The 16,901-nt window shown below is 50.0% G+C and overlaps 1 protein-coding gene across 7 annotated transcripts in view; it reads left to right on the top strand.

The window, feature by feature from the left end:
• Nucleotides 1-16,901, top strand: part of Cdh23 (cadherin-related 23) — a gene marked incomplete at its 5' end in the record, with an annotated part of 360,927 nt that overhangs the window by 76,500 nt on the left and 267,526 nt on the right.

The raw sequence follows: 16,901 nt of genomic DNA, 5'->3' as shown, positions 1-16,901 counted from the left end.
GATGGGTAGAATGGGAGGCTGTTGCTATAAAGGTCTTGACTGGTCCTTTGGGGATCTCTGAGGAGGATGATCTGACATGGTCAAGGATGCTGGGCTTTGTACCCTTCAGTCTACCACACTGGGAACAGATTGGCCTTGGGGTGGGGGAGCTGTGACACTGGGCAAGGCATGTGCTCTGTGCCTTCCCTGTTGACAGAAGCAGCCCCTTCCCAAGGTGTGCCTAGTCATCATCCCCTTGCCTGGAAGGATCTGCTCACCTGCCTCACCCTCCAAACTCTTCCTCCAAGTCCGGCTTCATTTATCGTTCCTGGGTCTCTAAAATCTACTCTCAGAGGTACAGCCCAGTGCAGGGCAGAGGGTTGCCACTTGTATTAAAAGAGAGAGAGAAATTTATGTATATATACACACATGCACACATATTTCCTTATATATGCATAACATAAACCTATCTCTGGAAAGATACATAAGAAACTGCAAACAGAGGATCCTGTGAGGTAAGGGCTGGGTGGAAGGTTGTACCTTTTGAATTTCAAATGATGGAAAGTAATATTTAATACAATAAAATCAATTTTAGAAATAAGTTTGAAAAGAGTGGTTGTCATTAGTGGGGCTCTGGCCACTCACATCTCTCCTCTACGTGGCCCTGGTCACCTCTGTAAAGAAGCAGTCCCTGATGTAATCATTATCCAGCTCTGTCCACCCGATTGTACGCATGCTGATGGTGGTCTTGGCCGCCGCAGTCCCCCTTTGCCTGGACTGCCCTCGTGAGCCCTTGAGAGATGGCTCAACACCCTCAGCCTGGTGGGTGTGCTCCTTACCCCTCTCCTGCTCCCTCCCCATGCGTAAAAGCAGCCTGCTTTCTTCTCCTTCTCTGCTTATTAATGCTCTTTATGATCACTTATGCATCCAACCCAGAGGGCCTGCATAATGTAGCCTTGCAGAGTGAGCATGGGGGGTAGAGTTGTTGCATACATAATGTGGAGGTATCTGTCTTCCCCAGGCCATGGGCCCTGTCTCTCTCTCTACCTTTCCCAGAACCTCAGCTGCCCATGGGTGCCACCTCCATGCCGTGGGTCAGGGCCAGGTCCCAGGGGAGTGGGAGATGGATCACAGTCATGTCATGTGACTAAGCATGGCGGTTGAGGAAAGGCTTCCTCCACCCCAGGAGAGAACCAGGCACTTGCTGGGAGAGGAAGCAGAGGACACCCCAGACAGAGGGACTGTGGCCTGGCATGCTTCCTGAGTACAGGCTGTTCTGGGTTGGGTTCGGTTCTCGGAGAAAATGCCAGGAACTCTTCTACCAGGACCAAGGGCTGTCTGCCAGGGCTGGGCTCCTGCGGTGCTGGGCTCAGCTGCCCAGCCTCTCCTAGTGCGGCACTACCACTGCGACCTGCCTTCTCCAGATCCACCCAGAAAGTCAGTCTCCTTGAGCCAGTCATGTGCCAGGGAGCCACTGAGGAACTTGTGTGTGGCCTACCCGAGTTTCTTTAAACATCTGATTGTTGACCAACACCTAAACCTTAGAAAACTTTCCATCAAAACAGAGATTTCCTGTTTTTGTTGATAGTATCTGGCGACAATCAACTGGAGCCCAGAGAGCTGCCTGTTGAGATGGGACAGAGGTGTCCCGTACTTTGCTGTAGTCCTTGCTGAACTGCTTTGTTCTTCTCTGGTTCTTACCTGACCCTAAGCTGCACTGAACTGGTAGCTTTGTTTATTTCTGAAAAGCCCAGCTAAACAGTCAGAACATGTCTGTCTTTCATTCCTGTAATAGAACGACATTTCTGCTTAATGCAGAATTCTGGGTTGGCATTTACTTTCTGTCAGTACATTGCAGATTTCAGTTTAGTGACCTTGCTATCCGTGCTTGTCATGGAGATCAGCTCGTAGTTGCAATGCTTGTTCCTTGAAGGTAATCTGTTTTTCTTCTCTGATTGCTTTTAAGATACTGCATTTTTCTTTGGTGCTCTGCAATTTTGCTATAACCTTTTTAGGTATGAGTCTCTTCTACATGGATTTGTTAGTTTTCATGAATCTGTGGAGGTGTTTGTTTTTTTTTTTTTTTTTCTTAAATCTATTTTGGAGCACTTATAGCCATTACCTCTTCAAATGTTGCTTCTGCTTCTGAAATCTCAGTTTAATGTAGAACTTTTAATTTTGTCCTTCACACTGCTTAGTATGTCTTCATCTCTGTTATATTTTCCATCTCTGACATTCCGGGCTGCATTCTGGATAATTTCTTCAATTTTATCTTTCACTTCACTAATTCTCTTTTTGACCATCTGTACTCTTCTATAAGAGCAATACAACTGAAATTCTGATTATGGTATTGTGAATTCTAGGCGCTCCATTTGATCCCTTTAAAAACTGCCCTGCTTTTTACTCAGATTTGCAAGCCTCTCTTTTAGTTACTGAACCAATAGTAAACAGATTTTATATCCTACCCCCTGATAATTCCACTTGTAAGCATTTGGGGCCTGATTGGGCTATTTTTCTCTAGGCTTCTTTTCACGGTTTCCTATTGTGTGTGTGAATTTTGACTGTGAGCTACAGGTAGTGAGTGGGGAGACCTGAGATACAGGTGAATTCCTCCAGAGAGAATTTATGTGTGTTTCTGTTAAGTACTTACGGGCACTTCTTGTCTCCATGGAGATGATTTTTCTTTTCTTTTTAGACTCCTTGTTTGTATAGGGGCCTTGATTTATTTCTAGTTCAGACTTACAACACATGTATGCTTCTTTGGGATCCCTCCTTGGACAGGAGTGTTTTATACTAGGTTCTCTACCCTGAGAAGTATGAGTTTGCACTGGGCCTTTTCTCTATTTGGGGGAGCCCTAGGGGCTGTAACGTGAAAACTCAGGCTGACCTGGCTAAGTACGTCCAACCTCTCTGGGTTTTTTCCTTCATTTAATATTTGGCCCCCATATTCCTTATTTTTCCTCAACTCATTTATCTGCTCAATAAGTTTAAGAATATTTTATCTGGTATTCTTAGTTATTTCCAGCTTTGGTCTTGCTCCAGTTAGCTATATCATATTGTCAGAATCAGAAATCAAGACCATTTATACTGTGGCCTATTTGAGAGCAGGCATTTTTTTGTGCTATTGGCATTATGACTTTATTGATTCTCACTGTCTGGTTTTGTGCCTGGCACACATACTGAGGCCACATGAAAGATCCTCCATAAATGTTAATTGAGAACTGAATGACCGAGCAGGAGAGTGAAAAACGAGGGGATTCGTTGGTGAATTGGAAGCTCATTGTATCACAGAGGCCCAAAGAGGCCAAGCACCTTTCCAAGCTGTCCAAGAGTCGATGACTGAGCCAAGGATGCATGAATGAGACTCATTAAGGACAGCCAGGGCCTGGCCAGGAACAGCAACCATGACATCTTTATGAATGACTTGGGAGATGATATTCGTAACCAACATTTACTGAATACGGATGTATGCATCAGACACTTTTTAATTCTAACAAGCTTGTGAGGTAGATATGGTCAAATGAGGAAACTGAGGTAAACAGAGGCAAAATAACTTGTCCAAGGTCATTCATTTTCCTAGTCTTTTTTTTTTTTTTTTTGTACCAGGAATTGAACTGAGGGCCTGTCTTTGCCAGGCAGTGCTGGAATCTCAGGATACAGCATGAAAAGGGTCACAGTAACTGCTCTCAGAACACTTGAAGTCAGCTGGGAGACGCAGACCAGAGGATCGACGGCTTGGTGGGATTCAGCACAGAGGAGCTATGACTGAAGGGGTCTAAAGCCTCTTTGGGATGTAGTGGGCTGATGAAATGCCCTCTGGGGTTTTCCAGCCTGGGCCTTTTGCAGCCTCTTGAGGCAGGAACGAGGCGAGTGAGGTGAGGCACTTCAGAGGGGCTGCACAGACGGGTCGAGAGTGGAACCTGGCACCCCGTTAGGAGAGTGCATGGCCCGTGGACCGCCCGCTGTGTGTGGAGCGGCAGGGCGGGGGGAGGGCCCGGGATCTATCACCAGCACAGAACCTCTTAGGGTTGGGCATCAGGCATGCATTTAGAGCTATCATGATGACCACGCCAGGTGCTCAGGGCTGAGCCTACGTGAGAAGCAGCTCCAGCGAGCCTTCACCTGCCACCAGCTTGGGAAGCCCAGGTTCCCGAGTCGTGAAGCCGGGATAACTGCATGATGCCTGTCAGGGAGATGGGCAGAAATCATTTGGGGGATGGGCCAAGACCCTGCCATGTCTTTCCACTGCAGAAATGCTGAGATTCCCTTTTGATGAGAAGAGCGTCTGTTCTTGTTTCTTTACACCTTTGTTCACTTGATCCTCCCATGTACCTGTTCACCTATCCATCCATCCTTCTACCCATCCACCCAGCTACCCACCCAGCTACCCATCCATCCACTCATCCGTCCACCCCCTCCCTCTACCCATCCACCTATCCACCCACCCAACCATCCCTGTACCCATCCATTCATCCACCCGTCTCTCTATCTATTCATCCACCCACCCATCCACTCACCACCCCCGCAAAGAAAAGATACACCTTAAAAATAGCCTGCAAAGCTCCTGGCCCAGTGCCTTCCCAATTCCTATCTCCTTGGCCAGCGATGTCCTTTGAGGTGTTCTTGAAAGAAGGAGTTTCTTGACCAGATCAATCTGGGGAAAGCTGAACCTTCTCCACCTTTTGTGCGGCTTCCCCAGTGCACCTGAGTGTAGTAAAGGCTCTGAGAGGTCCTGTAGGAAAGAAGCTGGTCCACATTCTTTTTCAAATTTAACATTTCCTACATCTTTTTGACCAAGGAATGCTTTTTCATGGAGTACCCGTTAGCCTCCCAAGGAATTAATGATTCGTGAAATACACTTCGGGAAGCATTCCTTTAAGCACAAAATCTTTTTTTAATTATAATGACTTGCATGGAATATTCATAAGATTGATTATATATGTACCTGCCTGCGTATATAGGGGTGACTCATCATGCAGCCTCTTCCTGGCACATCACAGAGCCCATTGCCCTGAGCATCGTTCCATCACGAAGCACGGTCACTGACAGGAAGGGACTGAAATTATGTTATGTTCCCAGTTTTTGAGGGGATTTTTGATCTTTCCCTTTTGTGTGCTTCCTATAATCGTCCACATACCTGCTTAGGATTCCTCTGAATGGAAAACAGCAAAACACTTACCTCGTTATAATCCTACATAAAGTAAAAGTAAGCAGGCACCAAATACGGACCTGACCATACCTCTTTCTCCTAATGGGCTTGAAATGTGGTGCACATATTTTGTGCTAAGAATTTTAGCTACTCAAATGCCTTTAGGGCTAGTTTCCTGCCTTTAATCCATGTTCTGGATAATTGAGTGTGTGGGATGTGGCCTTTGGATATGTGGAGCATTACTAAACCCCTGTGAGAAGAAGAGGCTTGCCAAGAACATTGTCTTCAGAGTTAGATGCTCCTGGGTTTGAATCCTGACTCCACTTCTTCCTAGCTGTATGACTTCGGGCAAGCTGCTACACCTCTCTGATACTCAGTCTCCTTGTTTAAGTGTGAGAATGTTTGAGGTAGATATTAAACAAGACTGTGCATAAAAAGTGCTTAACAGAGGATCTGGTGTATAGTAGGTGCTTGATAAATGGTGGCAAGGCCAGGACTAGGGTACACAAGTTTGGAGCCCAGTTCAGAGCACTGCCAGACTCATGTAGATAGAGGGAACACCGCCTTGTGTTCTGTGTCCTGGGTGCCTCCCTGGCTCCCTCCTGTCACCACCCTGCCTAGCAGGACGCTGTCATCTGCAGCTGTTCTCAGTGACTGAGTGCCTGGAAGGCCTCCGGTCAGAGGAGAAGCCCAGGCTCTCCCAGCTGAGCCCAGCAAGGGGACCTGGTGCAGGGCAGGAGAGCTGTGTCTGGGGAAGATGCCAGGCTGAAGGTTCCCCTGGGACAGGAAGTGCTGTGGCACTCCCAAGTCAGGGGCAACCTCTGCCTACCGCGCTGGACCCTCACTTCCCCCTCAAAACTTTTAAAAACACAAACAGTGGCAAGAACAGCATTTGCATAAATCTCATTAGAAAAAGTGCAAGTTTCATAAATCTTGTGATAAATTAGTGCGATATCATTCTCAACATGATGTATTAATTTTAGGGCGAAATGGATGGTGCTGTGATCATTGTGGGTAATTATGAGTGTCCTCAAAGAGAAAGTGATTTCTGAAGGCCCTTTTCTGGCCTCCTTCAAGGGGGGAGGCTGGGCAGGGGAAGGTGTCTTTCGCACCTGCCTTCTGCTTGCACCTTAGTTTCTTTTCCTGCTGTCAAAAGGTGACAAGAAGCCCAGCTGGGTCTCTGGCTTGAGGGGAGTACAGAGGAGGTGCAGGAGGCAATGAGATTCCAAAGTGAGACTGTCAGGCCCAGCTTTCCTAAAGCCAAGTTACCTTCATGGAGAATTTTAAATAGCTAGGGCCTGGGCCCCTGAAGCTGCAGCCCACTGGGGTATTCAAAAGCTCGGCGGCGTCCCCTGGGAGCTAGTCAGGACCACAACTCTGCCCTGTAAACACGCTCCTCTCATCCCTCCGATGTAGACTCGAGTCGAAGAATCACAGCTGTGACTTTGGGATTCTTAACTGAGCCCCCATGTTGGAATCACTCAGGGAATTTAAGAAAATACCAGTGCCCAGGCCCTGCAGGGGACCAGTTAATTAACACAGGTTTCTTAGCGTATAGGGCCTGGGCAGCCTTAATTTAGAAGCTCCCTAGATCATGCTAATATGAAATCAGGTCAAGTATCATTGCTTCAGAGCCATGAATTAACGTTTCTCTCTTCTTTTTACAATGGGATTTAGAAAATTCTGAATGTAGCAAGGGCAGCAGACATATATTTGCCTTTCCTATACATTGGTCTAAGCTGAAAGTACTTGCCCCCTGACCAGTGTTGTGGGGGACCCACATACAGGAAGGTGTAGAGGCTCTTTGGGAAGCTGGCTTCACTGCTGGTCATGTGAAGCCATCACTTAAGGCGGTGGCTTCCAGCCTTGCTGGGTACTAAGAGCACCTGAAGGTTTAAAACTTGGCAGGGTCCATTGGAAAGGTCCCTGGCTGGACCCCAGGCCAGCGAGTCACACCTGGGAGGTGTGGGACCCAGGTGACTCCCGCGTGCCAGCAGATGGGAGGTCATTCCACAGTGCAGTTTCTTGGCTTAGTCCTAAAGACTGAAGAGACCCAGAAATCATCCAGCATTGGAACCCTTGGGTGGGTCTTTCCCATTTTAAATCTGGATGTTCTCCAGAGGTTCTGATGTACTTGATCTGGGCCACAGCCCAGTGTCTGAAATTTCAAAAATGCTACAGGTGTCAATTGTGCACAGCCAGGGCTGAAATGCTCCTACCCTTCCCTGCACCAGAAGGAGGCCTGGAGACAGAAGAATGACCTGGATGCAGCAACAACCAGGTAGTGGAGCGTTGTCCTCTGGCCGGGCGCTGCCCACCTGGAGGCTGCACTTGCCCTTCCCCTCAGGCTCATCCAGGGCACTGCATGCAATGAAGGGACTCAGGGGTACAGCCTTGTCCTTGAGCTGCGGGAACTATGACACGTGACTTTGTCCTGGAACTCAGGGCAGGAGGGCAATGTGAGGGTCACTCTGAGCAGGAAGGAGCCAGCATGAGCCTGGAAGTGTTTAGATTATCTCTTTGCTAGCCTTTAACGGCCTGCAGTGCTCTGTTTATTTTAATGATAATGTCAAGTTCAATTTGCCGTCATTTTTCCACATTTCCTTTTGTAAAATTAATTGAACAGTTCAATGAATTGAAAAGTTTCAGGAGAGGGGAAAAAACACCCACCCTACTATTATCACTGTTATTCAATCTGGTAACTACCGCTCGGCTCTCTGGGCCCTGAGAAAGGACTTCGGCTCCCCGTGGGCCTGGGAGCTGCGGCAAGGACTCAGGAAGGTCAGACCACACATTCTACAGTCCTTTTATTCACGGCCATTTCATGCTCAGGCTGCTGTTTCTGGGCAGAGGAAAGTGTCTGGTCTCCCACGGACCTTGGCTGCTGGCTCTGTGGCAGCCTATTCCCCGAGTGTCTTAGCCACCCTGTGAACCCCGTGTCCTGTCCACGGTGCTGGGCACCTGTTTGGGGTGTGTGTGGTCCACAGAGCTCCGATACTGTAGCTGTTGCTAACTGGATGTGACTTCAGTGTGGCGTAGAAGAAACAGCAACATACGGGAAACCTGGGGGGACCAATTCGAATGTCAGATTGGCCACCTGCCAGCTGCTTAGCTGGGTGGCTGTCTACTTGCCACTGGGCAGACTATGCCTCGGGGGCTGGCACGGGCCTGGGAGCCTCAACCCACTTTCCGTGGGTGCTTTTGGTTCTTCCCAAAGACACTATGCATTGGCCATTGACTCCAGCCCGCTTCTGTTGTCAGAGGGAAAGGGGAGCACAGTGAGATGCGTGACTCACCCGGGGTCGCATGGCAGGTTGGAGAGAGCAAGGCATATAATTCTCTCCCAGAGCATCTCCTGTGTCCTTTGACTCTGTGTCCCAAACCCTCAACCCCCTGCCCTGGGACGCCAAGGAGCGCTTGCCTTAAGCGCACTGTCTGGGACTCAGGTGAGGGGTAGGAGCAGTCCCCTGGGCATTCAGTCTGCAAACAGACTTTCTTTTAGTGTCTCTCCTGCATGCCTGTGGGAGTGAAGTATGTGGCACAGCGGAAGTTGTGGGTCTGCCCCCTGCGATGTGACCTGCTAGGTTTGTGGAAGGAATGAATGAAAGACTCCTAGGAGATTCAGCGAACACCCTGCTTTGCCGTGACTAGCTGTGTGACTTAGGGCAAGTGACTTAACCTCTCTGTGACTCAAAGGTTATGGGGACTTGGAGTATGCAGAGGCCTGCAGACCTCAGCAGGTGATGACTTTTATCTGCTGTGCTGGACCAGCAGCAGAAGAGCTCTGGGTTCCCAAGGGTCAGGGCCCGTTCCCTCAAATGTTGGTGCTCAACGTCTGACCTTTCCTCCTGGGCTGTTTAACTTAAAAACATGCATGTGTATTTCACTTCCTCTGTGTGACTCTCGGGAGAGGTAGCCACTCTCCAGGGCAGGTGACAAGGAGGCTGTGGGAAGCCAGGTGATGCGGGGAGACCTCCCCACACTCAAGGATGTTCACCTTTGGCCCAGAGTCCAGAGCCAGCCGGAGGCTCTGCTGGGGCTCAGCCTCTGCGGGAGGGCTGGGAAGACAGCTGTGTTCTGCTGCTGGGTTTCAGGCTTGGATAAAAGGCTCTGTGAGAAGAATCATGAATGGAATGGAGCCAGACAGATTCAGCTGTGTGACCTTGGGGAGGTTACTTTACGTCTCTGAGCCTCAGTTTCCTCACCTAGAGAGCAGGATGTCAACCCTTCTGTGTAAGGTCATTAGGAGAAATAAATGACACATGAGTGGATGGCACCCTTGGCACAGGGCCTGCACACAGGGGAGTGAATGCTGGTGCCCTTCCCACTGACAGCACATGCATCTGCTCTAAGTGGGCAGGGTTGCAGGTGTGCAGAGGGTTTGAGGGACAGGGACACTTTACCTGGGGCAGGGTATTCTGCAGGGTGTCTGTCAGCGAGGAGGGATGGGAGGCCACTTTCCTGCCAAGGGAGAGGGACCAGCATCAGATGTCACTGCCCTGCTGATTTCTGTCCGATAGGTAGGTGCAGAGCCTTCCCGCTAACCCCACTCCCCACAAAAGCTCCTCTGAGGTCAAACCAAGTTCAGAACCTGAGGGGATTATCGGGAAGGAGCAGACCGGAAGCAGGAGAGCAGAGAGGGAACTTAAGACAAATGAGATGAGCCTCAGGAATCAAGGCACTTAACTGGCCTGTCTGATCCGAGAGGAGAGACAAATGAGACACAGGCTCCAAGGCCACCCTGCTGGGGCCACCCCAGGGGACGGGGAAAGGGGAGGAGCCCCTCAGTGGCAGAGACTAAGGGCAGGCCAGGGGGAGGGTAGGCTTCTCCCCCGGCTGGGGTTGTAGCAGCCTGATAGCATTGGGGAGTTGAGCGTCTCAGAAGTTCTGGGCATAACCCACAGCCTTGGAGTTTGGGTTGGGAACTGCTGTCTACCTCTCCTCAGCTCGGGTCCATCCAGACAGCTGCCTCACAGCAGGGCTGGGCTCCTCCTCGGCAAGGTGAGGAGGGGCTTGGTCTGTTTCATCCTCTTTTCAGCCATAACTGGTCCCTGCTTCTGAGCTTGCTGACTCCAGCCGATTCCTTCCCTCCTAACTGCCTGGAAGGACAGGGCACTAGATCCTTGGCCCCTGGATGAGAGGGACAGTAGATCACAGCTGGTAAAAGTCCTTTTAGGTCAGATTGGAAGCGGTTTGCTTTCACATGTCTTTAGAATTGATGGTAGCAGCTGCGTGGAGCTCAGTGTTGGGAAGGGCTCTGAAGTTGACTATAAATTCCATGGAAAAGGGTGCTGTGATTGATTAGTAATGTCTGTGTGGGCAAGCGAAAGGACTGCCTAGCTCCATGGCCCCTGGAGGAGCAGTTGTCTATGGAGGAGAGGTGGAGAAGAGAAGGGAGGGTGACAAGCACGTCCCGGAGCTGCAGCCCTTTAAGGCCCGATGGCTCTGGCGTGCATGCAGAGGTGTGGGAGAAGAGAGAGCCTCTGCCAGGAGACACTCGTGGAGCAGACACTGAGGGTGGCTGGAGCTTGGTGGGAGGGAAGGAGCTAGGGCTTCCTAGTGGAAGGAGCAGCGACAGCGTGGGTATGGGAATGTGCAGGAGGTGGCAGCAGCCTGGGCTGGGGGCTGTGCTCACGCATTGGGAAGAGCATTGGATCCCATTGGAAAGGGGTCAGTTTCAGTGCTGTGGGGACCGTGGGGGGGGGGGGTCCGTGCTTTAAGAAGATGCTGCTGCCAGGTGGAAGCACAATGTCCTTTCTCCCCCCTTGTGCATTCTGCAGTCCTCTCTGTTTTAGAACACACATAGATTTTTATCCTTCTCCAATTCAGAAAAAATAAAAGGCTGCTCAACCCACCCCTGTCCTGCCTGACTTCCTGGCTGCCCCCCTGTCTAGCAGCTCTCCGGGAATGGCCTGGCACACATTTTCCATTCTTTGCCGCACTGAAGCATCAGAACCTTCTTTCCTGTTGTGCTGCTTAGCTTGCAGTGCCAGCGAAACACCGGGAATGGCCTGGCACACCAATCCTGGCCCTCGCCCCCAGTGCAGATAACAACAATAATAGTAATAACAGTCATCTCAGCCATCAGCGAGGCTCAGCAGGGCTGCAGGGAAGGCATGATTGTCTGCCCCTCGCCTGGAAGACAGATGTGGCTGGCTGCTGAGAAGCTGTGGCCTCAGAGGAGGATGTGTCCCTGGCCCTGCACCTCCCAGTAACCTCTGCAGTCTGCTGAGCTGACCCCCACCTTCACTGTCCCCTGTCCCCCAGGACAGGGCACACTGTCCCAGGACAGGGTTCTTGCACCCAAGGATAGGATACTCAGCTGCTAAGAGAGAAGACACAGTCCTAGCTAGGAGAGAACACAGGGCCAACTATTCAGAGCCTGGACCCCCAGCCAGTGCCTGACTGATTTCATCAAACCAAGCGTGGCTGGTTTGGATGTGTGGGGTTTAGCGTGCTGCCTCATGTCCATTATACAGTTAGGGGTTAACTTGCTACACTTGCTGCAGTTGCTGTGGCTCAGAGATCCACACAGCTTTTGGGGGCTGTCCTTTCCAAAACCTCTAGCAGGTACCAGATTCATTCTTTTATCCACTGAGTACCTCTGGCGTGCCAACAGCTCTGCTAGGCTTAGGGACACTACCAGGAATGTGACAGGCCAGCCCTGCACTCCTGCGGAGCCCGTGCTTGTGTGGCAGACGAGGGTTGGGGTGAGCGGTCAGCAAGTCAAGTGAATGAATGGATTGGTTCAGAAAGGAAGAGCTGTGAAGACGGTATCTTGGAGTGTGGAGATAGAGAGTGGCCAGGCTCTATGTGGCTGAGCTTGTATTTCAGGAAGGCCTCTCAAAGATGGTAAGGGTTGGCCTGGGAGAGGAGTATGGAGGCCGCTGGGTACGGTGATGTAGCGATGGAACATCCCCCACAGAAACACAACCTGGTCAAAGGCCCTGTGGCAGCCACCAGCCTGGCTTATTCAGGAACAGAAAGAAGGCCCTTGGGCCCAGAGGAGCATGAGCTTAGGGAGCCCAGGAGATGCAGCAGGATATATTATCTTGGGCTAGACCACTAGGGCCTTGGGTATAACCTGCTTTGTTTTGTTTTTAATTTTTTTTTTTAACTGTGGAAAATACACAAAATTTATTGTCTCAATTAATTTTAAGTGTACAGCTTAGTAGCATTAAGTACCTTCACACTATTATGTAACCAATCTCTAGCACTCTCTTTATCTTGAAAACTGAAACTGTGTACTCATTAAACAATAAATCTGCACTCCACCTTCCCCCAGATCCTGGCAACCACCATCCTACTTTGTCTCTATAAATTTTACTACTGTAGGTACTCTAGGTACTTTTACTTGACTCGTAAAAGGGAGAAGATACAGTATTTGTCTTTCTGTGACGGGCTTATTTCACTTAGCATAGTTGTCTTCAGGGTTCACCCATGTTGCAGCAGGTATCAGAAGTTTCTTCCCTTTTAGAACTAAGTAATATTCCATTGGATGCATATGCTACATTTGGTTTACCCATCCATCCACCCGTCCGTCCATCCATCCATCCATCCATCCATCCATCTACCGATAGACACATGGGCTGCTTACCCCTCTTAGCTATTGTGAATAATGCTGCTACAAGCATAGAATGATTTAAGCTCATTACTAGCCTGCTTCCCACCCAGGAGGTCAGGCTGGGCCCCAGCCTGGACTCATTGGCACACAGTGGCAGGGATAGCCCAGTGGTGACACCTCCCCCCATGATGGAGGTGGGGACACCAAATACAGACAATCCTCCGGCTGCACTGATTGAGCTGGGAGCCCTGAGACTGAGCCCTTAAATCATCTTGGGACTGGAGGAGCTTTTCTCTGCATCTAAAATGGGAGCCATAAACCAGGCTGACTTACGGGCTGTGCTCACCGGTCTGGTTGTTTATGGCCAGCATCCTTCCTGATTGGTTGATGCCTGTACTGTGCCCATTGTTAAATATTTGAATATCCCCCTGCTCTAAACCAGCACCAGGACATCCACTCCTGGTGTGCGTCAGTGTCCCCTGAAGGGCCAGTGGGGGCTGCTGCCTAAAGGTTCCCATTCTCAGCTCCCTCCTAGCACTCCCTGGGTACTTCTAATGCACTGTCTTAGTCGTACTTGGGTTCCCCAGAAGTAAGGCTTGTGATGCAGCCTGAGGGCCAGGCAGTTTGCCTGGGGAGGAGACCCCAGGAAGCACAGAGAGGCGGGAGGCGAATGCAGGACAGGGAAGGGGAGGACGTCATAGAGATGTGTCATCCCTAGTCTTCGCCTGTTTCCTGTTGCTAAAGCAGGATGCCACAGACTGGTAATTTATAAAGAACTGAACTTTACTTAGTTTATGGTTTTGGAGGCTGGAAAGTCCAAGAGCATGGCACCAGCATCTGCAAGGACCTTCACGCTGCATAGTAACATGATGAGGGCCTCACCGGGTGAGATGGTACCAGCTGCCAGCTCGGGTCTCTCTTATAAAGCTGCTAAGGCCATCACGGGACCCCGCCCGCATGGCCTCATCAATTCTGATTCCCTCCCAAAGGCCTTGCCTCCAAATGCCACCAACATATGAACTTGGAGATGAAGTTTCCAACACAGAACTTGTGGTAGACATGTTCAAATCATAGCATCAACCAAGGCACCCCTGTGGACACCTGGAGGTTAACCCCACTGGGGAGGTCCGTGAGTCAGAGTGGAACACTGCCTCTAAATTGTCCCCTTAAGAAGTAAGCAAACTGGGGCTTTTATTCCCAACTGGTCATTGTTATCCATCATCGCCCTGTAGCTGCTCACTGAGCACTGGGCATTGTCTGACCTTCAGGCCTGTCCTGTGTATGACGGCCAGAACCCCTCAGGCAAGGAATCACAGAGATTGGCAGCTGACAGTCAGGCTGAGGGCTCGCAGGCAGGATCTGGTATGGATGCCCACCTGCCCCTGTCATGCCATCGTCAAGGGTGCCCCAGTGCTGTAAGCTGTTGTGTCTCTTACCACTAGGAAGAGCTCCAGGCCTCCCCCATTGCTGGTGGGATTATAACACAGTACAACGGCTGTGAATTCTTCCCTAAGTTCAACATAGAATTACCATGTGACCCTGTAGCTCTGCTCCTCAATATGTATCTCAGAGAATTAAAAATGAGTGTTCAAACCAAAATTTGTACACAGGTGTGCCTACTGACATCATTCACAATAGCCAAAGGTGAGAACAACCCAAAGGTTTATGGACTGCTCAGTGGATAAACAGGATGCGTTCTAGCCACAGCATTATTACTCAGCTGTTAAAAGGAAGCACAGTGCTGGGCTGCAGCTCAGTGGTAGAGCACTTGCCTAGCATGAGTGAGGCCATGGGTTTCCTCCCCAGTACCATGGGGGAAAAAAGGAGTGATGTTTAATACCTGCAATAAAATGGAAGAGCCTGGAAATATGATATTAAGTGAAAGAACCCAAACACAAAAGGCCAGTTTTGTTTATATAAAATGTCCAGAATAGGCAAATCCATAGACAGAAAGTGAATTAGTGATTGCTGGGGGCTGGGGAGGAAGGAATTGGGGGGTGACTCCGGAGTCACTGTTGTGACTACGGAGGTCTCTTTTGGGGTGATACAAATGTTCTGGAGCTAGTTGGTACTAATGGTTACACACAATTGTAAATGTGCGAACAGCCACAGATTTATTTGCTTTAGTTAAAATGGTGGATTTCATGTGATGTGCATTTTGTCACAATTTTTTAAGTGCTCTTGGCATTGTGTGGGTTGGGACACAAGGCAGGCTCTGTGTTTCTCAGACAAACCTTGTGTGAAGCATATGCACCCCAGGGCCACCAAGCCAGGAGTGCCCCTGCTACCAGTGGCTGCTCCTTGGAGCTCTGGATTGGAGCTGAGCCCCATGGATTGACCTCAGTTGGTGCTGGGAGCCTCAGCTGATAAAGAGAGGAGCCCTGTTTGCAGAAGAAGCCCGGGAAACCCAGTTCCCCACAGAGTCTAGAGCCGCGCTGGGCAGGGGAATATGTATCCAGCTGGAAAATTGTGGGGCGTCTTGTCTTAAATATGATATTAAATTGGCACATTTAATTAGTACACTTAGAAAAGGTCACCAGCAATTACCTGAGACACAAAGAAGGCGTGAGCAGGCAAGAGCCCGTGAGGAAGCTGAAAAGAACCATTTTGAGCAGCACATAATTGAGGGGAAAATGGATAAAAGTCCAGGAAATTACAGGGTGGGTGACAGCAGCTGACGGCCCCATCCCTGTCCTGCCCAATGCACCCCTTCTTTGGAGGACCTGAGTGTCGGGCCTGCGCCATTTGGGATATCAGGCCAAAGCACTGACCTGGCTGGAGGGCCAGTGTGGCCTTCCCAGAATCCCCTGGGCTTGGCTTTCCAGGGGGCCACAGGTGAATTCTGGAGGCTGCCGGCTGCTGTAGACTCTTTGTACCACAGACCAGGGCCTCATGGGCCTCAGTTGCTGGTGTGGAATCTGCCCGGGCATTGGGAAGTCACTCAGCATTACCCAAATATTAGCGAGGGGGAGGGCTGTGTGTTCCTGAAAGTCTGGGCTTGGGGGTGGAGATTCTTTTACAGCTTTAGGTTCTATCTTTTAAAATAAATGGCACATTCTACTCTCACTATGCTCCTCGTCACTGAGCAGTGCAGACACTTTGGGAAAATGTGCTCCGTTTATCTATGGTTCTCACCCCCACCCCCACATCTGGAAAAGAAAGAGCATCAAGCTGAGAATGCGGGGCTTTGGAGACCCAGGCTGCAGTGCTGAGAAAGTTGTGAAATCATAGAACAAAGGTCATGGTCTGGCTTCAGGCAACTTGCTAAATGTAAATGGGCGGGTTGGACTCTGGCTGTGGCAGCTTTGTTCTATGATTTCACAACTCCTCCCATTTTTTGCCTCCTCCCATCACCTACGGCTGTTCTGCTATTTGACCTTGGAGAGGCTGCTTTGCTTCCGTGAGCCTTTACACCCTAATCTATACAAGGGGTAGAATAATGGCCACCAAACAGAATTGCTGGAAGGATTTAATGAGTGAACCTGTGTGAATGGACCAAGGGTCTGGTGTCTCCCAAGAGCCCCATGGATGCCCAGGATCTTCCATTTCCATTTTGGGCTTCCAGCAGGGGTCTGCTGGGATCACGTCCACAGAGTTCAGTGTCAGGCGTGGAGATGTGCAAGGTGTGGAGACAGATGTGGGTTCTGGGTCCTGAATGCCTGGGCTGCAGATTCCAGCTGTGCCCCTGCTTGCTGGGAGGCATTGGAAAATTACATAATCACTCTTCTTGGCCTTATCGGGTGAGCGGCGAGATTGCTAGCGAGGATTGAATTCGATGGCACCGTAGGTGGGAATTACTGAGCTCAGGACCTGGCCCCTGATCAGGGCCCAAAAACCTTAGCTATCATTGTCTTGTTGGAATTGACCTCTTAAAAGTTCACTTACAAAGACTTGTTAGCCATACTTTTCTAGATAAAATTCCTAACACTTAGGATCCTTCCCTCATTTGATCTGCAGTAAACATGAGCATCAGTTTGGAGCAAGAGAAGGTGTCTGTCCCATGTGATAGGGTAAGCTGAACCCTGGAAAGAAGGGCTGGTTCCATGCTGTGGTCTGTTCCAACTGCCCCATGCCAGAACCAGGAAGATGCAAGACCTCTTCAGAAAATGACACACTGCACACACATGACATTTTTTTTTTTTTTTTGGTTTTTCTCCGGTACCAGGAACCGAACTCACGACCTTGCGCTTACCAGGCAGGCGCTTTGCC

Source organism: Chinchilla lanigera, unplaced genomic scaffold (genome assembly GCF_000276665.1).
Source record: "Chinchilla lanigera isolate Chin_1 unplaced genomic scaffold, ChiLan1.0 scaffold00036, whole genome shotgun sequence".
Lineage (NCBI taxonomy): Eukaryota > Metazoa > Chordata > Mammalia > Rodentia > Chinchillidae > Chinchilla > Chinchilla lanigera.
This window is presented reverse-complemented; position numbering and strand designations above follow the sequence as displayed.